At 43.4% G+C, this 22,576-nt stretch overlaps 2 long non-coding RNA genes across 2 annotated transcripts in view; both read left to right on the top strand.

Annotated features, from left to right (window-relative positions):
• LOC306646592 overlaps positions 1-22,576 on the top strand; it is an 82,987-nt gene that overhangs the window by 38,693 nt on the left and 21,718 nt on the right. The gene's annotated exons all lie outside the window — the stretch shown is intronic.
• LOC306646591 lies at positions 2,257-5,341 on the top strand. Its single transcript, XR_013759889.1, has 3 exons — positions 2,257-2,395; positions 5,038-5,089; positions 5,314-5,341. It is a non-coding gene; the product is annotated as an uncharacterized lncRNA (long non-coding RNA).

The following is a 22,576-nucleotide window of genomic DNA, read 5'->3' as shown; positions in this document are numbered from 1 at the left end:
TCAGCCTCCTGAGCCCCTGGGATTACAGGTGTGTGCCACCATGCCCAGCTTCATCTTATTTATTTATGTATTTTTTTACTGACTTTTCTCAGCAAAATGTTCTCATGGTTCATTCATGCTGAAGCATAAGTCAGAATTTCTTTACTTTTTAAAAGATGAGTAATATTTATTTGGATATTTAGTTGATCCAGTCATTCGCTAGTGGACAATTGGGTTGCTTCCATGTTTTGCCTGCTGAGACTTATTTGCTCCTGTGAACACATGTACAAATACCTGTCTGAGTCTCTGCTTCAAATTATTTTGGGTACATACCCAGCTTATCTATGGTTTGAATGAGTGTCCCCCAAAGGTCCATATATAAGAGCCCAATTCCTAGGGTGGCCCTATTGGGAGGAGCTATGGACCTTTAAGAGGCCGGGCTAGTGAGAGTCCTTAGGTCATTGGGGTATGCCCTTCAAGGGGGTTGTAGACCTCAGCCTCTCTTTCCTAGTGGGAGAAGTGATGCTTTTATCCTACATCAGGTGTTGGGTGTTGTGTTCACCAGAAACCCACACAAATGGGGCAGCCCAACCTTGACCTCTTACTTCCGGAATCATGAGCCAAAATAAACTTACCTCATATTATGTAATTCCATTCAGAAGAAAGACCAAAATAGGGAAATCTGTATGACAGAAGCAAATTAGTGAATGCCAAAGGCAGGAAATTGAAGGAGGAAGAGGAATGACAGGCAAAGAGTACAGGAGTTTCTTTTTAAGGTGATAAAAATGCCCTAGAATTGATTGCAGTGATGATTATACGCCACTGTGTATAATTAAATCATGTATGTAATGTTTATGTTATGTAAATAATGAAAACCGAAATGATACACTTTAAAGGGATATTTGTGTAAAATGTGTATTTTACCTCAATGTAGCTGTCCAAATACATAAATAAGTGCATTAGAAGTTTTGTTAAGCTCATTATTTGTTAAACTTATTAAGTGCTTCCAGGTATATTCCAAATGTATGTAAGCTTATATTTTTTTATGCTAAAAAAACCAGAGCCAGACAGAAGATAAAATAGTAAAGATCAATTTTATTCAATAAAGTATTGTGATAGGGAAAGAAGACTCCTGTATAAAACCAGGTTTAATTCTAAATAAAATCAAAACAACTGGGGATTTCTTTGCTAAGGAACAAGGTAGGAGGGAGGGGCATTATTAAAAGTAGGTGTCAGTCTGCTGGGATTTTGGTGAAGGCAGGTCAGGATGATCACATATCACACGCAGAGCCATATGGATGACGAGTTTGATCAAATATCAGATGCCAAAGGTGGAGATTTCTCCCTAAACCAAGTTAGCAGGATTCTTGCTAAAAATGGATTCTGCAAGGTAGTACAGGAATGGTCCTTGTTAGGGAGAGAGTTCAGAAAAGACTGACTAAAGTTTGGGAAAAATAAACAATCAGTGACTTATATCAGTGAAAAAAGGAATTTAATTGCCTTAAGGATAGGATAGCTGCTTAATTTCAGCACTCTGTATGGGTGTTAGAGATGCTGCTCTATTAGAGCACTTGCTAGCTTGCTTGAGGCCCTGGGTTCCATCCCCAGCGCCACAAAAACAAACAAATCTGTAGGATCACTCAAAAATGGATCCGAAATAAATTCTTTCAGGGTTGAATATAAACATCAGAGTTTTACATCATAACTTGAAGTTAGTTTGAGAAGTATCTCTGTGCCCAGGTTAGGGGGTCTGGGGTTGGATAAAAATGAACTACCACTGATCTACATCCTCAGTCTCAGACTCTTTATTACATTATAAGATCACTTTTATTTAACTGCATTTGCAAACAAGGGTCAAAGTTCGATAAGTGGCCTTGCAACCTTATGCCAAGTCACTGGCATGTCCCTTTTGATTCAGTCTGACCTTGCCTCAGCCACCCTATTGCTCTGGATCTGTTCCTCCCAGGGTAGTTCATTAAGGAGTTCACCTCATCTACAAATTAAATCTGAGATTCCTTGAGAATACCTGTGTCTCTCTTTCAGTATTTCTGCAGACCGACGGCTGTGTCCAGCATGAAGATCTGGAAAAGTTTTGCTAAAACATCTCTAGCAGAACCTGGTTAAGGCACACAGGCACCAGGCAAGTGGGCCAAACTACGCGACCACCGGGGTCTGCTGTCACTCAGGAAAAGAGGGTGGAGCCTATGAATTGCCCAATCAGAGGTGCTGGAGAAAGGGGGCGTGGTCACACAGTCAGGAGTAGGGTAGACAATGAGACCCGCGGCGCTGCTTTTCTCCCGTCTCTCCTGCTTGTCACAAGCTCAAGTGGCTTCGCCGCCGCCGCGGTCGAGCTGTGACCTGCGTGGACCGCGGGAGCCGTAGCAGGAAGTCTGGAGACCCCGGAAGCCGAGAAATGGTGAGAGAGAGGCCGGGAGTCTCGAGACCAGGACCCCCTGTTGGAACCATGGGTTCCGGTTGCGGCCGGGTCCCCCGCTGACTCTGTTCAGCCCTCGGTCCCTCCAGCCCCGAGGTGGGGCAGGATTGGCAGCCGTGACCCCAAAGCCCCGTCTTGTCCCTGCGGCCGCGACTCGGCCCTACGCGGTACCCTCTCGGGGCAATTCTCCCGACAGTGCGGTGACTCGGGGAGAGGACCGGACACCGACTCGCCCGAGGGTTGTGTGCGCGGGAGGAACTGCCTCCCTCTCCCCCAATCAGCCAGACAGATGATTCCCGGAGTTTCTAAATAGATGGGAAGCGGAATCTCAAATCCTCAGCCCACCTCCTCTCCCAAGTCCTGGCTGCAAAGTCCAAATTTCCAGGTTCCGACCCCGTTCCAAGCCCCAGCTTCTCTCCAGTAGACATTATTACTTGTCCTGTTCAAGTTTGTAGAGGACCACTGGTTTGTTCTGAGCTCCTGCATTAGGTCTGACCACCCCAAACGGAGTTACTCATGAGGAAGTTCCAACCTGCCTCCAAGGAAATCAGGAGACCGGTAATGGCCAAACTCCCCCAACCGGCAAGTGTTAGGCAGGTGTATAAGAAGGCCCTTCTGATTTAACCTTTATGTGGAAAGTAACTTGGAACAGAACAGTGCGCATTTTGTTCTCTCTTAAACCCTTTTCTGCCTGTAAGCCCAAACTCCGCTCAGCTCATCGATGCACTCATTCAGATCCATAGAATGAGGTGTTACCTATTCTAAAATCGCAAATAAAAGCCAATCAGATATTTTGATTTACTTTTGTTATTCGATAGTCCTCTATGCTGACTTTCAAACTATGGCACTGTTTTTTTCTCCTCAGTACTGGGGATTGAACTCAGGGCATGGCTAGGCAAGCGTGGAGCTTAATTTGCCCCAGGCTGGTCTCGAACTTGCCATCCTCCTGCCTCAGCCTCCTGAATAGCTGGGATTACAGCCCTGTGCCACCATACCTGGTCAAATGCACTATTTTGATTACCATTTTTTTCTATAGAGCAGTGGGACGGTTCTATTTTAAATATGCTTTTTTTTTAGAATTTTTGCAAGAGAAGAAAGAATAACACTTGGAAACTGGTTGCACAAAATCTTTGTGCCTCTCCTCCAGTGACTCCAAGCTGTGATTTCCCTTTAGCTAGTCCTTTCCTGGGCACAGATGTCCTGTAGGGACTCCTTAGGGTTGAGGTTCCTCTTTGCGAACTTTTTTGGGTGATCTAGCCTTAGCACTGTCCCTCTCTGCGTTTGTCACCTTGAAAAGATTTTATGTACTCACTTGAGTCTCATGTTTTTTCAGTAAATCTAAGAAGAAAGACATGAATTTCAGGGGGGCGGAAATTCCAGTGTTACATTTTATTTGTTAAAAATTCTTGTTTCCCTGTTTCTTCCCCTGAACATGTACAGTTTCTCAGTCTGTTTTCTGCTTTGATGATTTCAAAAGAATTCCAGGGTTTAAAACTTCTAACACCTAGAAGTGTTTAAACAATGACAGTTTATTAAACTAATTTCTTGCCTTGGAAATAACAATTAACTGACAGCATTTCATTGTTGTGTGTGTTTTGTGTGTGATGCTGAGAATCTAACCCAGGACCTCCTGCATGCTAGGCAAGTGCTCTCCCACTACTTCATTTCTGAAAAGAACAGATACTTGTGGATTTCCTTGTTGAATTAGTAAATATTCCTATAGTTTTCTTTCCTCTTCTTTATACATAAAAACTGGATTGAGTGATTTGCTGAATTCTTCAAACACTGAGTTTGTTTCATTTATTAATGATGATCCAAAGCTACATTCCTGGTTAGCCAAGACCTGAAGCCAGTGACTCCAAATTAAATCACCCTTGAGCCTGCAAAAGGAAGTAATGAGAGACACAGTTAGTTCTTCCTAGGGCTCCTTCCCCTGCAAGTATTCTGCTTGTTCACACCCACCAAGGAAAGAAGCATTGGCACTGAGAATCTGCCGGGCTCTGGAAAGTTGGGGATCCACACGCTGATGTGGCTTGGGGATATGGAGGAATATGCTTTTTCTGGGGCTGAAGTTTTCTTGGGCCTACTTTTCTTTCTTTTTTTTTTTTAATACTTTTAGTTTGGATGTTGATAGACCTTTATTTTATACATTTATTTATATGTGGTGCTGAGAATCGAACCCAGTGCCTCACACATGCCAGGCAAGCACTCTACCACTGAGCCACAGCCCCAGTTCCTGGGCCTACTTTTTAATATTAGGTTTTGAGTTTTTGCAATCCACAGTATAGGTGTGTGCAGTGTAATTTTTTCATTTTGAGAAAAGTCTATAAGGTCAGAAGTTCTTCTTCCTAGGCACAGTGCAATCAATTGGGGGTTCACTTGGATCACAGTTTTAATCTGAATCCAGCTGAGCGTTTCATCATTCCTGAGAATTGAAGCCTGGGGAAGGGAGCACTTCTTAGCTTCCAGGTGAGAGGAGGGGGTATGGAATCCCACAGTCCATCCCTGTGGCTGCTCAGGTGTCCCTGCCCTCCTCTCCAGGGACTGACACATCATAGAGGTTATAACCCAACAGGAAGAGTGTGGACCCAAGCTTATGTCCGTGTTTAACTTTCTGGCTGTAGGTTCTCCATCTGAATTGTGGGAAGCAGGCTGCCTTCCTGAGTTGATTTGAAGGTTGGTGGTTTTTTTCCTTTGGATTCTATTATCTGTAGAATATTGTAGCATTTAACTCTGGTTTCTCTTAGCACTTTGTGATTATATTCCCTGTGTTCAATGTGTAAGATTTTTGGTTTTTTTCTTTTTCGGTGTGGGGGGAGTGAAATTTTAAGTTGATTGAGAGAAACAATGTAAGAGATTAAGAGAAGAAAATTCTGGTACCAAACATTTTTTCCTTTCAGGCAGAAGGCTCTCAAGATGTAAGATGGTGGGCTGGGGAGATAGCTTAGTTGGTAGAGTGCTTGCCTTGCAAGCACAAGGCCCTGGGTTCAATCCCCAGCACCCCCCCCCCAAAAAAAAAAAAGAAAAAAAGATGTAAGATGGTTGCGGTTAAGTGCTCAGGTGCATTTTTCATTTGGGGTCAGTTATTGTGTATGTGTGTCGCTAAGGAACTTTGAAACTGAAGAAACTCTACTGTTCCTAAGGCAAATGAATTTCTGTTTTAAACAATAGGAGGAAAACTCCTCAAAACTCTTATAATCTTTATATTCTACTACCTTTAATGGATTAGATTCTAACCCATAGTGCATTCTAATATGCTGCTCATTCCTGAAAATACTCCCAGTGTGAGATACACACTGGGGTATGGAAGCTTATTTTTTGGTGATGCTAGGGATGAAACCCAAGGCCTGGTATGTGCTAGGCAAGGGCTCAATTACTAGTCACACTGGAAATGAATGGGTTTTTTTTTTGGCGGGGGTTGGAGGGTGTTTTGATTTTTTGAGACCTGGTCTCAATTTGTCACCCAGGATGCCGGGCATGGTAGCTCACGCCTATAATCCCAGCAGCTCAGGTTGCTGAGGCTGGAGGATTGTGAGTTCAAGGCCAGCCTCATCAATTTAGTAAGAACCTGAGCAACTTAATGAGGACCTGTCTGTAAATAAAATATTAAAAAGGGCTTACAATGTGTCTTGGTGGATGAGCACCCCTGGCTGAGGGGTGGATGAGGCCAAGGGTGGCCTCGAACAGCTTACACTTTTATGACAGTTCATGTATAAAGGTTATACTTTAGGATTATATCTTATGTAGAAAAGCTAAAATTTACCAGCCTGGTGGCACACAATTATAATCCCAGCTGCTTTGGAGACTGAAGCAAGAGGATGGAAAATTCAAGCTCAGTCTGGACAACTCAGACCCTGTTTCAAAATAAAAAATAAAAAGGGTGGGTGTAGGTCAATGCCAAATCACCCTGGGTCCAATTCCCAGTACTATGCAAACAAAATGTTAACATAAAATTGAAAAATGAAAGTAATTTAAAGATTCATAAATAATAAAATGCAGTATATGCAAATATCTGTCTTCATTTTAAAGAAATAATACACATTGCTATGGTTTGGATATGAGGTGTCCCCCAAAGCTCCTACATGTTGCAGGCATGTTCAGAGCTGAAATGGTTGGATTATGAGAGCTGTGCATTTGTTGGACCAATAATCTGAAAGGACTGCTGCGCTGGGTGGTAACTACAGGCAGGTGGGCCTGGCTGGAGGAGCTAGGTCACCGAGGGTGTGCCCTTTGGGTTACCTCTTGTCTCCCTGGTCCCTCTCTCTCCTTCCTGGCTGCCATGAGCCAAGCAGTGTTGCTCCACCACAGCCTTCTACCATGCTGCTCTGCCTCATCTTGGGCCCAGAGAAATGGAGCTGGCTGACCAGAGACTGAACCTCTAAAATCAATGAGCATCAAAATAAACTTTTCCTTCTCTGAATTGTTCTGGTCAGGTATATTGGACACAGAGAAATTAACAAACAGATGTGTGTTAACACATTAACAAACAACCCGTAAAACTGGAAAGTAACCTTGGGACTGTTAGGTCGGAATTTAGGGCGACTATAGGGGGCAGAGCAGAGCAGCTGAAACAAAGGCCAGCCTGCCAAATGGTGATCGATCAAGTGGGCTAGAAATTCCACTGACCCTTACATCTACCTGTTACTCAGCAGGACCCCCTACCATTCCGGCCCATAAAAACCCTGGGCAGCCAGGGGCCATGCACGATTTTCTCCAGGTCCCTACTTGAACTGTACCCCCGGGTCTGGGAATTTCACCCAAGAGCCAAATTCCAATAAAGCTTGCTTCAGCCAGTTTCTGTCTGATTTTATTTGGCTGCTAACCATGCCCCTGAGCTTTCAGGGACTGTCAGCATATCTTGGTCCACTTTAGGGCTCTTCCTCCAGCCCACCCTCTAATAACCACTCTTGATAATTTCTTGTGGCACACTATTAGTGTTTTCTTATAAAAATGACACCAAAATGTTCTAACCATGTTTGTTCTTATGATGACTAGTTGGATTCCACACATTTCCTGCTATGGTTGATTTTTTTTTTCCCCTTTATCCAGTTCTAGGGATCAAAACTCAGGGCCTCGAACATGCTAAAGCAGGCGCTCTGGCCCCTCAGCCAATCTCAGTGTGAGCCTTCCCTCCTCTGCAGCCCACCTGGACCACCTGGTCCCTTGAGGGGGATCACTCCCTGCCACCAGCCCCAACCACAAATCCAAGTCCAGGTCTACTCTTTCATAATCATTCTATACATTCCTGAGAGCCTGCCCTGCTCTCCCTAGAGAACTCAGTCATGTGAGGAATAAGTCTTTCATACCTACTTGGATGTGCTATCTGTAACCACACTGTTGTTACCAGCAGATGACCATATAGTTGGTGCAGGTCAGTTCCTGCACGGACCCCCACTCCCCCATCTCTCTTCTCTTGCTCCTTCTCACTGGACCCTCCCAGCTGCCTGGCGGCTGGCAAATACTCGACCTTCGACCCTTTGCATGACTGGGCACTGCCTGCTGTGACGGGACTGCTCTGCTGGAGGTTGCATGCTGAGCCCCCTCCACACACAGGTTTCCATGCTTCAGCCACCTGAGTCCAGCGTTTGGATATCTGGCTGTTTAGAAGCAGGAGGGGAAATTGCAGCCTTTCCTTGAAGTGATCTTTTTTTTTTTTTTTTTTTTTAAATTCTCTGTTTGCACATGAAGTAAAGGCATACCATTTGTGTAGTCATACATTTACATAGGGTAATAGTGTTTGATTCATCTGTATTTTTTTCCTTCCCCCCACCCCTCCCACCCTTCTTTTCCCCTCTGTACCCTCCTTCCTCCATCTTGCTTCCCTCCCCCCCCCTCCTTGAAGTGATCTTTTTTTTTTTTTTTTTTTTTTTTTTGCGATGCTGGGGATTGAACCCAGGGCCTTGTGCATGTGAGGCAAGCGCTCTACCAACTGAGCTATATCCCTGGCCCCCTCTTGAAGTGATCTTGAGGGGATATGTCTTGGTCAGGACCTCTCTGTGTATTTCTAGAGAAGTTGGACCATCGCTGGGTTGGCCTCATCAGCCACATGAGATGTGGAGGGAACTAGTTCCTATATAAAAGGTGAGCTCATCAGGTTGCACCTGAAAAAAGCAGTCATTTAAAAAGAGAAAGATGAGCCAGGCTTGGTGGTGCACTGCTGTAATCCCAGGGATTTGGGAGGCTAAGGCAGGAGGATCACAAGTTCAAGGCCCACCTCAGCAATTTAGACCTTGTCTCAAAATAAAAAAGACTGGGATGTAGCTCAGTGGTAGAGTACAGAGAGAAAGAGACAGAGAGAGAGAGAGATGAACTGGAGGGGAGAAAGGCATCTGCCACACAGCAGCTCAGCCCACACTCTTACAACAGAGGGCTTGGCAGGACTGAGCACTGCATGGCCTCTGTAACAACACAGCGCCTGCCCCGGGCTGGGGGCACAACATCCATGGCAGCTGGGGCATAGCAAAGGGTTGATTCAGACCTGACTGAAGCCAGGGATTCCGAAACATTGCAAAGCACAGGTGCCGTAGAAAAGCCTCTAATCCTCATGATACTAATGTGACGCTGTCTGGTAGAAAAAATGTCTAAATATCAGAGTAGAAAGGACACACCCCTCCCTGAAATATATTCAGTGACCAAGTGGCAGGAGGAAGAAAAGGAAGAATATTGAGACTAAGGTCCACAATTTTACTGAGAAATCCAAAATATACTAAAAGAATTTATATAACAAAAAACAAGAGAGAATTCTGTGACTTTGAGTTCTTTACAATACATGCTCTGAATTAATTTTTTTAAATTGTTTTAGTTGTTGATGAACCTTTATTTTATTTATGCATCTATATACGGTGCTGAGAATCAAACCCAGTGCCTCGCACGTGCTAGGCAAATGCTCTACCTCTGAGCTATAGCCCCAGCTCCTGAATTAATTTTAACATTTAACTAATTGACAAACATTACATCTATCAGTACTAAGGCTGAATTGTAGTTATACTTGAGGGTCCCACTCGGTTTAAACTTGGTGTCCTCTGATAATCTTAGGGAATTGCTTAATATAAAAATAGCGTGCCTCATATTAGCAGCAGAACTACTGTCTTGTCTGTGTTCCCATGGTCTAGCAGTCATTGTCCCACAATATCCAATGGTGAACAGGGAAGCCCTGACCCACCAGGCCTGTTCTTTTTTTTTTAACTTGTTGATGGACCTTTGTTTTATTTATTTATTTTTATGAGGTGTTGAGACTCAAACCCAGTGCCTCACATGTGCCAGGCAAGCGCTCTACCACTGAGCCACACCTGCAGCCCCAGGCCCATTCTTAAACTTAGAGCTAATGACGGACACAGTAGATTACTGCAGCCTTGATGTACAAGTCCTCCCTTAAGCTCTTACATCTAGTGTGTGACATTATGACACCATCCAATCAGCGAATGGTCAAATGTCTGCCCTCACAGAGGTGACTGACTTCCCAGTGCCTATTTCTACAGCTTGTTGGCTGCATTTCCTCCACCTCTGAAGGACCGTGAACCCTGACTTGGTTACCCTCAGGGAAGCTTGAGAGCCTTGCCATTGCCCACACTCTTTGCAGGCGAGATCTGAACAGCATCCACCTTTCTCCAGGAGCACAGTAAGGAATTACATTAATGCCTCCTTAGAGGACATTTCACATTTACTCAGAACTCCAAATACTGAACTAAGGAGCTCACATTGAAATACACGCACACAGATATAAGATGGCAGACTAGAGGGAGGCTGCATTCCTTGTCACTCCATAATTTGTGTTTCAAGCAGAGGATATCTTTTTCTCTGTGAGGCAGTCTTTGCTGCCTTTTGTCCACCTTGATCACCCACAGTTTGCCAGCATATCGACTACTTTTCGAGTGCACATTGCTCACTGACTACCCTCTATCATCCGCCATTTGCCTGTTTGCCTGCCTCTTGCCTGCCCATCACCTGCCTTTCACCTACCCATCACCCACTGCTCAAGGTCCACCTGCTGATCATCCACCGGTAGCCTGCAGCTCAAACACAAACTGCCAGCGGATCACCAGCTGCCCACTGTTGCCTGGGAGTCCACTGTCACTGTACCTGCAGGTTTGGTTATGCGTGGCTGCCACCATTTTGAGACAACATCCAGGACCTGCAGGACCCCCGCCAGACTGACTGAGGCCCGTCTCCAGGACCCCTCAGCCCAACCCACAGCACCCTGCCTTCAGGACCCCCGGCTGACCATGCCCACACCCCGAGCTGCAGCTCCCCATTTGCCAACACATGTAGAAGCCAGTGTGGCCATCTTAGATTATCCAGGAAGCAGAAGCTCCCATATTTAGTGGGGCAAATCCCATCCGGAGACACCTGCTGGAGACTGGAAGCTCTCGTGCATCAGGCAACTCAAGACTGGGGGGTTTGAATACTATATGAATGTTATAGTGTAGAATTTTTTTTTCTCCTTTTTGAAAATTTTTTAATTTTTATTTCCTTATTTTCTTGCTCTATTTCCCTTTTGTTTACCTATTTCCTCAGAGTCTCTTTCTCCCTTTTCTCATGCTAACAACCAACTTCTTTCGATTACGCTTCCACTCTTTCTATGATCTAGAACTTCTATCTACTCTTTTCTTATGCCATTAACAGTTACACCCTACACCCCTCCCCACCCTCTCTGTCCTCCATTAGAAACTGCAGACCTTATTGCAAATCTATTTTGTTATACTGTAGATAATAATCGAACTCACCCTCTCTGTTTATTATGACAATATTGTTAACCCTATTAGGTTTAGGGCTACATATTGTCTGCACTGGATGCTGCTAATATTGATCTCCCTCTTAAAGAAGAGGTTTTGGAAACCTATAGGGTTACTATAGGGTTACTATCTGCACTGCTAGAGGGGAAGATATGTGAACAACATGAAAAAACAAGGGAAGAAAGTGATCCAAACAAACCTGGATTCTATATTAATTGAATCCAGTGACAGCACAGTAGAAGAAAACACACACACACACACACAACATGAAAGGCCCTGACTCCTTGGTTGAATTCCTGAAAGTACATGGAGACTGTGTTAATCAGCTGCCCCTCATTGTGACAAAGTACTCGAGATAACAGTGTGAAAGAAGGAAGTGGTTATTTTGGTTCACTGCTTCAGCCCCTGGTCAATCCATGTTCGCTTGGCCTTGTTGCCTTTGGGGCTGTGTCAAGGCAGTGCATCTCAGAAGGGAGCAGGTGGCAGAGGGAAACAGGGTGCCACTGTTTCTCCAGTGGCAGCCAGGAAGCCAAGAGAAGGAGGGGAAGGTAATCATAGCCCCTTCAAGGGCTCACCCCCAGTGACCCAGCTTCCTCCCCTAAGCTGCCATCTTCCAATAGCAGGACTGTCTGGGCACCAAGCCAATAGTCCCTACTTTGGGGGACATTTAGGATCGAACCCATATCAGAGAGCCACTTCCTCGTTGACACTGAAGAAATAGCTATTGTCCCTCCAATATTCTTCTGATATTCAGGAAGTAACATTTTCCTTTTTTTTAAATGTTATGTGCCTTCAGCATACTAGGCAAGTGCTCTACCTCTGAGTTACAATTCCAGCCCCGTACTGTGATTTGAGATCGGCCTACCTTAATGGGCATCCCTACTGTAAATGGTCTGACTGTTTCAATTGCCCTAGGACAGGCACTCCTTTCTGTGCGTGTTCTTAGAAAGCCCTTCAGTATAGAGGCTACACCACCCTCATCTTGTACTTCCTGGGTTAGGGTTAGGGTTAGGGTTATATGATTTTATACATTGCCTATAAGTTTCTGATGCAAGAAACTGCCCCACACTGTACACCATATAGCTGCAGTTACCACCACATCCTAGGCCACTCGAAGAGAAAGGCTCTTACAGGCTTTGGCCGTGTGATGCTCTCCCCTGCTGCCTGTTCCTTGTGTTTCTGGAAACAGAACCCCATTAGCGTAACTGTACTACCTTGTGACATGATGGAGCCCAACGCTGGCCCTCCTGCGTATTCAAGCTAATCTCCAGACTACAGGAGAAAGTGGCCTCCCCTCTCTCCATCCCTTCTAGAGGTTCCCTGCCCAGGGCCCTGGACTCTCTGGAGAGCTCTCTAGGAAAAACTGAACAGCAGTAAGTGAATAGCAGTATGAGTTTGGAGACTTCACAAATGATATTGTCACATTTGTTCATGATGGAACTCTGGAGTGTTGCTGTTTTTCTTCTCTTAATTGAAACATCTCTGTTTAAGGAACAGATCCAAAGGTTGGTTTGACTAACCAAACCTCACAGTCAGCACTGGCCAAAAATTGGCCCCATCTGCGTGTGCTGAGCGATTGTCTAAGTGGCCCCCTTTTGTGGTAGAGGAACTCTGGGAAACTCTCGCTTTGCAGCTATTCAAATATAAATCAAATATAATACACATCTCTACATACACTATGTCCACAATGCAGGGTGCTCCTTGTCCACACTGGACCTGTAGGCATTCTTTTTAAAAAATTCCTTAAATATCATTTTTTATTACCAACTTAAATGTCCAAACTCTGAAAGTTGGTTTTTGTCATATTATTTTTTGTTCATATTGAATCAACATCATACGAGGTTATCCAATAAATATAGAAAGAAACTGATACTTCACTTAGGCTCATCTATGCAAATTAATTGTGCTTACTACTAGTTAATAAAATCCAAAGAAGTCATAGAAGTAAATGGTGCTGGAAAAGGGGTCCTCTTCTCCATCTGAATCTGACATTCCCTACTTATGCTCCCTTCACATCTGCTGAGCATTAACAAAAAGTACTTTGAATATTTTCACAGATAGATCAGAGAATAGACTTAGTAAAACATCTGAAGAAAGTGTAATGAACATTTTTTAAACTGTAAATCTACAAGTCAACAGGAATGCTATAAAGAGTTAAAATAAATGTAATCGACAACATGACAAAAGCATTAAGTTGGTCTTGAAAAGCAGAAGTAGATGATAAATTTGCACTTAGTTCTGAAGCAATTCAGATCTATCATTCCTACTCCTTTCTAACAAAACGATCATTTACAACGTGGTCTCTGACCTCCCCCATGTACCCATTCTAGTTGGTGTTTAACATTTGGTCGTGGCTGCTACACAGTTACACAATTTCACCCTCTCGAGTCTGTTGACCTGTATCAGGCTGCTTCATGCCCCGACCAATCCAGGACTCGAAACTGCCATCATCATCTGTTTGGGCACCGCCGAACTCATTCTCCCACTCCAGGAGGCTGGCTCACCTGTGCTGCCCGGAGAAGGCCTTCCTCTGTTTGGAAGGCTCTCTCCTTGGAAGCATTCTATTCGTGCGCCTTCTTTTTCCCACTCTGGACCTAAGGAGGGGCTGTCCTCATTTCCACTGGCCGCGTTCGTTTTGGTCATTAAGTCACAGATGCTTTCTGTATTTGGTGTCAATCCTCTGGCACCTGATGAGTCTGCTACTTAGAACAACTTCATGCTGTGACCTCACATTTCTCCTACAAGACACAACTCAGCCTTCCTTGGCTCCGAGGGCTTTCGCTGCTTTGCTGCGCTGGCCGCTCTACGCTGTGCAGCGTATAAAGCTTCTTCTCCTCGTCTTAACTTCTCTTGTAAGGCTCTTGTGGGATTTTTCTTATCAAGATCTTTCTAGTTTTCAGCAAGAGAGTCGTAACGCCTCGCTCATAGGTCGACAAGTCCTTCCTCCGCAGGAGGCCTACGACAGCTTCCTGGGCTTCATCTCTTTCCCCTGGATTCTCAAGCTCTGCAGTTAAGTGCGCACCTCTTGAGCAGGCTGGAAAATACGTGGGTCCTCCGCCGCCTCCCACTCGCTGCAGCCGCCCGGCTTCCCTGCGGAGCATCCCAGAGCCCTGCGTCCAGCAGCGGTTTCCCCTAGCAGTCCGCCCCGGCGCCGCCGCCGCCTCCGCCGCCGCTGCTCCTCCACCGCCGCTGCTCCTCCACCTCACAGCCCAAATCCTAGCGGGGCAGCCGCATCCGCGCCGCACGAGTAGAAGGAGGGTTCGGGGACCTAGGGCGAGAGGTCGGAGCGCGGCGGCGGTTAGTCCTGCGTCCCGAGCGGCAGGCAGGCGCGACAGTGACCCAAGCGCTCCTTTTACTTCTCAGGAGTAGGAGGCGCTTTGCCTCCCTGACTGACCTCAGGCTGCCTCGGCATGGCACACTCTCAGGTCCCCTGAATTGCAATGAGTTTGTCACTTTTTTTTTTTTTCTTCTTATACTTTACATCTTGTTTTTAATGTAAACATTGGTCAGAAAGTAGAGTTCCTATGCAATCCCTGTTCTTCCACATAGTTTGCTCCATTTTTAAAAATACTTGACCTTACCTCTTACATCCATTACTAGGCGCGTACCTGTACTGATGCATTAAGGTCATAGTTTATATTAGGGTTGTGTCACATAGTGCACGCCTTGGGAAATGCATAGTGCTATGTGTCCATTGATTCTGTCGTGAGGAGCAGTTTTACTGCCCTAAACCCCCATGCTCCACTTATTCATTCATCTCTTCGCCACCTCCAAAATCTTGACAAAGATCTTTTTACTCTTATTGTTTTGCCTTTTCCTGAATGTCACACACTTGTAACCAAAGTCTATCAGACATGCACGTACATGCGTTAGCCCTTTTTATGGTGCTGGGGATTGAACCCAGCATCTAACACGTGCTAAGCACATAACGGTACTACTGAGCTACACCCCAGCCCCTCTCAGTCCCTCCAGTTCATCACTGAATATTTCAACACATGAATGCACCAGATTGCTTTTCCATTCGTCTACTGAAGGATAGCTTAGTTAACACTAAGTTTTGGCACTTATGAATAAAACTGCTATAAAAGTTTTTATGTAGGCATTTGTATGGATGTTTTCAACTCATTAGGACAAAACCCAAGAAGCATGATGGCTAGATCCTATGGCAGAGTGTGTTTAATGTTGGATTGTAGCCATTCTAATTTTCTGTAGTATCATTTTAGTGTTTTACTTGCAATTCCATAAGGACATGATGGTGAACATCTTTTCACATGCTTAGTTGACATCGGCAGACATTTTTAATTGGGTTGTCTGTCTTTTTGTGATTGAGTTTTAAGAGTTCTTTAGCTATTTAGATACCAATCCTTTATCAGATAAGCATTTTGTAAATTCTTCAAGCGTAGCCTTTCTTTTCATTCCCCTAATGCTGGCTTTTGCAGAGCAGAAGATAGTCATTTTAATGAAGTGAATAATTTTTTCTTTATGGATCTTGCTTTCAGTGTGGTACCTAAATTTTTATTAAACTTGGACTGGGGTTGTGCTTAGTGCTAGAGCACTTGCCTAGCATGTGTGAGGCACTGGGTTCAATTCTCAGCACTGCATACACATAAATGAATAAAATAAAGATCCATCAACAACTAAAAAATTTTTTAAAAATTTGTTACCTAGATTTTCTCTCATTTTCTACAAGTTTGATAGTTTCATATTTTATTTGATCACCCATTTTGAATTAATTTTACGAAAGGTGTAAGTTTTTCTTTTTTGTTCTTGTTAGGTTTTTAGTTTTTCACGTGAATGTTGTTTCCCACAGCTGAATCTAACTACTTCAGGACAACATGGCCAGCTGGATGTTTTTATAAGCTGGAATTCCATTAAAGTAATGATGGGAATGATGGAAATAGAAGAAGATGCATATACTTTTTCAATTGTATTATTCATTATAATTTCATGCTGGACTGGCATGATTGGGTGCACACCCATAATCCCAGCTGTTCAGGAGCCTAAGGCAGGAGGAACACAAGTTCAAGGCCAGTGTTGGCAGCCTTACTGAGATGCTGTCTGAAAATTTTAAATGCAATGGCAGAGCACTTGCCTTGCATGCTTGAGGCCCTAGGTTCAATCCCCAGCACTGCAAAAAATGAAAGAAAAAAGTTTTTCTTACAAAGAATTTCTGGTCTTAAAATTTGTTTCCTTTGTATAGCATTTCTCTGAGTTGAACTGGACCTTACCTTTGTGTCACCACAGGAAAGTGTAAAGACCATATGCTCCAAGGGCTTCAAGCTTAGATGGAAGTGAGTGGACAGAAAGCGCTCTGGTAACCAGTTCACAGAGTAAATATTTGTCCTTCAAATATCTGTATTGAGTACAGATTCTCAGTGTGACTCTCGCCCTTCCTCCTGCATACAGGTTTGGGATGTGTTTAGGACTCAGTGGCCCTTGAGGATATATGGCTGTGAACTTTGCCCTAGAGGAGTAGACTCTGATGGATCATTCCCCAGAAGGCCACTCCACGAAGATGTAATGCTGGGAACCTTCCGGAACCTGGCTTCTGTAGGTAAGAATGGCATGGTTCCCTCACTGAGAGAACAAGAGTACCTTTCTTCTCAGGATTTGGCATGTGGAAAAGAGATATGTTAGTAAATAAACCAGGTACAGTCACAGCTGAGGCCAATAAAAATTTTAAAGTTTATTCAAGCAAACCGTGATTCATAAATTGGGAAGCACCAGACTGAAAGGTGGTTTCTAGTTCCAAGCCCAAGGGGAAGGCTATTATAGGTCAAATACAGAAGCAGAGCAAACCAAAACCAGCTTATTTGATTGATGACAATTATACAGTTGATTGATTTGCTGTAATCCTGCAGAAAAGTCCCTAGTAATGTCTAAGCACTACTTGGTGTTCCCTTCTTTTCTTTTTTTTTCTTTTTTTTTTTGCGCAGTGCTAGGGGTGGAACCCAGGGCTTCAAACATACCAAGCAAGTGTTTTACCACTGAGCCACATCCCCAGCCCAGCTGACATCTTTGGATTGGGAGCTTGTTTCATTTTTATTCATATAGACATTTACAAAAAAATAGTTCAAATTAAGTTTTGCTTATTTTTGCAAGTCAAGCAAGGTTAAGATCACTCGTGAGAACTAAATGGCTTTGGACTCTTGGGAATTCTTTTGGTTAGGTCTGTATTCTAATTTACTTAACTTAGGCTCTAACACTTTTTCTATAATTTCATAATGTTTTTTCTTGCTCTAGATGTCAGGGAAAAAATGGGAAGGTCAGAACATTAAAGATCAGCATAAAAACCAGGGGGGCAATCCAAGGTGAGTGGCACTCACAAAAGAAAGCCGTATCCCAAGAGGGAATCTCAGGATGCCATGAAGTCATAAAAAGATGCAAACAAAATAAGTTCAGCTTCAGGTTTATTATTCTTAAAAATTTTCACTAAAATATTTATTGAGTGTGTGGTGTTTAGTGTTTACAAAATAGGTCACTTGGAATCAGTATTAAGAAGCCACATAGAGTGCTGGGGCTGGGGTTCAGTTTTGGAGGCACTTACCTAGCATGTGTGAGGTCCTGGGTTTGATCCTCAGCACCACATATAAATAAATTAAATAAGTAAATAAAGGTTCATTGACAACGTTAAAAAAAAATTTAAAGAATAAGGTTTATCAACATCCAAAAATATTTAAAAAAAATAAACCACATATGTGCATATCACTGTTTTTGCTAATAGTGGTCAGACCTTCTTCTAGAGCATTGAGTGTGTTCACTTCCAAACACTCAGAGCAGAGAACCTACATATTCCCTAAAGATGCTAAAAAAATACTAGTCAGTGTTAGTTAATACAAAATTATCAATAAGCCATTACTAATGTCTTTTCATTTCCTTGCAGCACTCACATGGTAGAGGAAGACTGGGAATAAAGTAGAGTCCACATGAAGAAACATTTAGATTCCAAAGAAGAAAACTACTGGAGTAAAACCATGTGAATGCTGTGTGTGTGGAATAGTCTTCACATGTCACTCAACCTTTATTAGGCACACTAGACCCAAACCATGTGAATATCAGAAATATGCAGAGAAGCCATATAAATGTAAGGATAATGGGAATGCCTTCACTTCAACTCCCTCACAGACATGAAAGCACTCAGCCTGGTGAGAAACACCACGAATGTAAACAATGTGAAAAGACCTTCATATGTTTCAAATACATGAAAGGACTCACTCTGGAGAGAAACCCTATACTTGTAAAGAATGTGGGAAATCCTTCATTTCTCTACAGTGCTTTCAGAGACATATGATAACACATAACGGAGATACACCTTATAGATGTAAAGAATGTGGAAAGCATTCATTTTCTTCCAGTACATTAAGAAGACATGGAATCGCCCACACTGGAGAGAAGCCTTTGAATGCACACAGTGTGGTGAAGCCTTCACATGTTCCAGTACCTTTCAGGTTCGTAACAGAACTCACCACTGGAGAGAAGCACCTATGAATGTAAGCCAGTGTGGGAAGGAGTTCAAAACCAGCCTCAGAAACCGCTTACCACTCAACACTACCCTGTACACCTGACAATGCACGCAAAGAATGTGGACAAGCTCTCAGTCATCCCAATTCCTTTCAAATGCATGAAAAGACCTCACTGAAGAAAAAACCCTGTGAATATAAAAAATGCAGGAAAGCTCTCATTTCTATCCAATCCTTTCCAAGTCCTGACTCACTCTCAAACACTACAGATGTCAACTATGTGGGGAAACCTTCATGTGTCACAAATAATTTCAAATACTGTGAATGAAAGTGATGAGGAAAAGTTCTTTCTTTTCCTTCATGAAGGAATCACTGGAGAACAGGTCCATGAATGTAAAAAAATCTCAGTTCCCTCCAAAGACATGGAATAACTCATATAGCAGAGAAACCCTATGAATGTAGGGAATTTGAGAAAGCCTTCATTTCTGTATGGTACTTGCAACTACACCTGATAAAGCACAATGGAGAAATCCCTTATAAATGTACAGAATGTGGAAAATCATTTGTTTTATTCTCAAAACATAAAAGAATTCATGCTGGAGAGAAACCCTATGAATGTAAGCAGTGTGGGGAAGCCGTCAGTGATTGCCCAATATTTCTTGTGCACCAAGAATGGATGCTGGGGAGAAACCCTGTGTGTGTAAAGAATTTGGGAGAGACATTTCTCCCAGTTCCTTTCAAAGGCATGAAAGGACTCATGCTGGAGAAAAACCCTGTGAATGTAAAAAATGGGAAAACCTTTCATTTTTCTCTAGATTTGCGGATGCCCAGAAGAAATCATGCTGGAGAGAAATCTTACAAATGTGGGAATATGCAAGTGCCTTCGTTTCTCTGGAAAGTGTTCAAAGATATGTGATGGTACACACCGGAGATTTCTAAGTGGAAAATGCAGGAAAGCATTTGTCTTTTGCAGTGAATTTCAAACGTGGAAAAAACACAACACACTAGAAATACTATCATTGTAAACAATGTGATCAGCCCCTGCCTGCTTTTTTTTTTTTTTTTTTTTTTGTTACCGGGCATTGAACCCAGGGGTGCTTAACCACTGAGCCACATCCCAGCCCTTTCTATTTTTTTATTGTGAGACAGGATCTTGCTGAGTTGCTTAGGGCCTTACTAAGTTTCTGAGGCTGATTTTGAACTCCAGATCTTCCTGCCTCAGTCTCCCAAACCACTTGAATTACAGGTGTGTGTGGCCCTTCTAATATTGTTCTAACTTTCAAATTTAAAGGCATGAAATTCAATGCATGAAGGCATTACATACATATGTGGGAAGGCCTTCAAACTACCAAAATCCTTACAGTACATGAGACTGTACTGAATAGAAAGCATATAAATACAGAAAATACAGGAAATATTTTAACAATTTCAAGGACATGTAAAAGGAAATCATATAAGTACAGGTAATATGGAAAACCTGATGCAAATTAATTCATGTATAATGATCCAAAAAACTTGCAAGATGGAACAAATGTTATAAAAATTGTAAATATATTGTCTTTTTCAGGGATTTTATAGTTCATGTTTGGTCTCTGGATTTCTACCTTTTTTTTTTTTTTTTTTGTACTGGTAATTAACCCAGGGGCACTTTACCATGGAGCAATATCCCCAGCCATTTTTTATTTTGAGACAGGATCTCACTAAGTTGCCTAGAGCCTCATCAAGTTGTTGAGGCTGGCCTTGAACTTGCAATCCTCTTGCCTCAGTTTCCTGAGTTGCTGGGATTTCAGGTGTGTACCTCTGCACCTGGCTTCTAAATTAAGAGTTTTGCAAATAGATACAGAGGTGAAATAATTCTGTACTATTTAAAAGGAACAGTCCAAAGAGACTGAGTTTGTTTTTTTGTTTTGTTTTGTTTTGGTGCTGAGATTGAACCCAGGGATACTTTTTAGTATATTTTTTAGTTGTAGGTGGACACAATACCTTTTTTTTTTTTTTTTTTTTTTTAATTTTTATGAGGATTGAACCCAGGGCCTCACACATGCTAGGTGAGTGCTCTACCACTGAGCCCACTGAGCCACATCCCCAGCCCTTTTTAATATTCTATTTCAAGACAGGGCCTTACTAAGTTGCTGAGGCTGACTTTGAACTTGTGTTCCTCTTGCCTCAGCCTTCTGAACTGCTGGGATTACAGGTGTATGCCACCATGCCCAGCTACTGGGTAGTGTTTTTACATTAAATCAGTTAATATATTTTTTATTTACATTTTGAAGTTTGTTGTATTCATTAGTGAGTTGAAGTATATTTATATATAAATAGGTTTCATTTTTATGTAATTCTAAACTGTTCTCGGGTTAATGGCCTCTTAAAAATTGCAAGTTATTAACTATTGGATATTCCTACCAGCCTCATGAAAGGTACTAGATATCCACTCTCTTTTATATACAGTTCACCTTTTTACATCCCCAGCCTTGTTTATTTTGAGACAGGGTGTCACCAATTTGCTGAGGCTGGCCTGGAACTTGTGATCCTCCTGCCTCAGCCTCCCAGGCAGCTAGGACTACAGGTGTGCACCACTGTGCCTGGCAGGACCTTGCATTTTATGCAGGGTACTGACTCATCCCCCAACCGCCTTTTTTTGTTTTATAAATTTTGAGTTATTTATACTTAGAATATTTGTTTTTTATTTTGTTTGTGGTTTTTGCTTTTCTTTTCCTTTTACATATGATTTTTTCCCTGCAGTGGTTGGGATTGAACCCAGGGCCCCACTCAGGATAGGCAAGCACTCTGCCACTGAACAACATCCCAGCCCTTTTCATTTTGAGGCAGTTTTGGTAAGTTGCCCAGGCTGGCCTTGAACTTGTGGTCCTCATGCCTCAGCCTCCCCAGTTGCTGGAATTACAGGCTGTGCCACTGCGCCTCGCTTTCTTGTTTTGAATGAGCACATCAAAGTACTGGAGGAGGATTTAGTCAGTTGAGTCATGCCTGTCCTGCAAGATTAAGTTAAGATGGTGCCTGGAAAGTCTGTGAGATAAGCAGGCTGCCGTTACCTCAGGGTAGCCTGACAGAGGTATACTGTGGCCCTTTGAAAGAGAATATACCACACCTGAGAGACTGTTAAAATTGCTGAATATGTGAACCAAATGTTTAATAGCAAACTACCACTTTTTGATTGGATGGAGTTAATGATGTCAATAAAACTGGGCATTAGGTATGGGGCCTTATTAGATGGGACTACAGCACTATGGTCCTGACAGTCTACAATGGGCCCTATCCATTCTCTGCAGGGTTAAGAAGCGCTCCACTGCTGAGCTTTTTATTTTGAAACAGGGTCTCATTAAGTGGCCCAGGCTGGCCTGGAACTTGAGATGTCCTATCTCAGCCTCCCCAGTAGCTGAGGTGACACGGTGCTACCATGCCTGGCACCTTCTTTTCTCATGGTCACCTCTATCATGAGGCACCGTGAACATGCACTTCAGTACCCTTGGGGGTCAGGAGGAGCACATGACAGTTGCAAGGGAAGTAGCAACACAGGGGACAGGTAAGGTCACTGACCTTGCCTACACAATGGGGTGTCATGATTAGTTCTCCAGGGTAGGGACCTTCTTCCTTCTCACACTCCACAAAGGGTCAACCCTGGGCCTGTCCTGGGGATGTATAAAAATAAAGTCCATACGGCTACCTGAAGCATCCAGTGATGGGGACCACAGAGCTGTGGCATGGCCCTTGCTAACCAGGAACTAGTGCTAACCCACTGAGGTGCAGTGTGATTGGTGCCTTGACTGGCAGGTGCCTCAGAGTGCCAGGCAAATACGAATCTGATGGCACATTGTGCTGGGGCATGTTAATTAACCATTCTTGTTGAGGGAGCTGGGAGTCTGGGGTGGGGGAAAGGGGTACTGGTAAGTACCACTAAGTGCTGGCCAAGCTGAGGAGCAAGCCCACCAGCAGGTGACCTGCTCTGGGTCATG

Source organism: Sciurus vulgaris, assembly GCF_902686455.1.
Source record: "Sciurus vulgaris genome assembly, chromosome: 16".
Classification (NCBI taxonomy): domain Eukaryota; kingdom Metazoa; phylum Chordata; class Mammalia; order Rodentia; family Sciuridae; genus Sciurus; species Sciurus vulgaris.
This window is presented reverse-complemented; position numbering and strand designations above follow the sequence as displayed.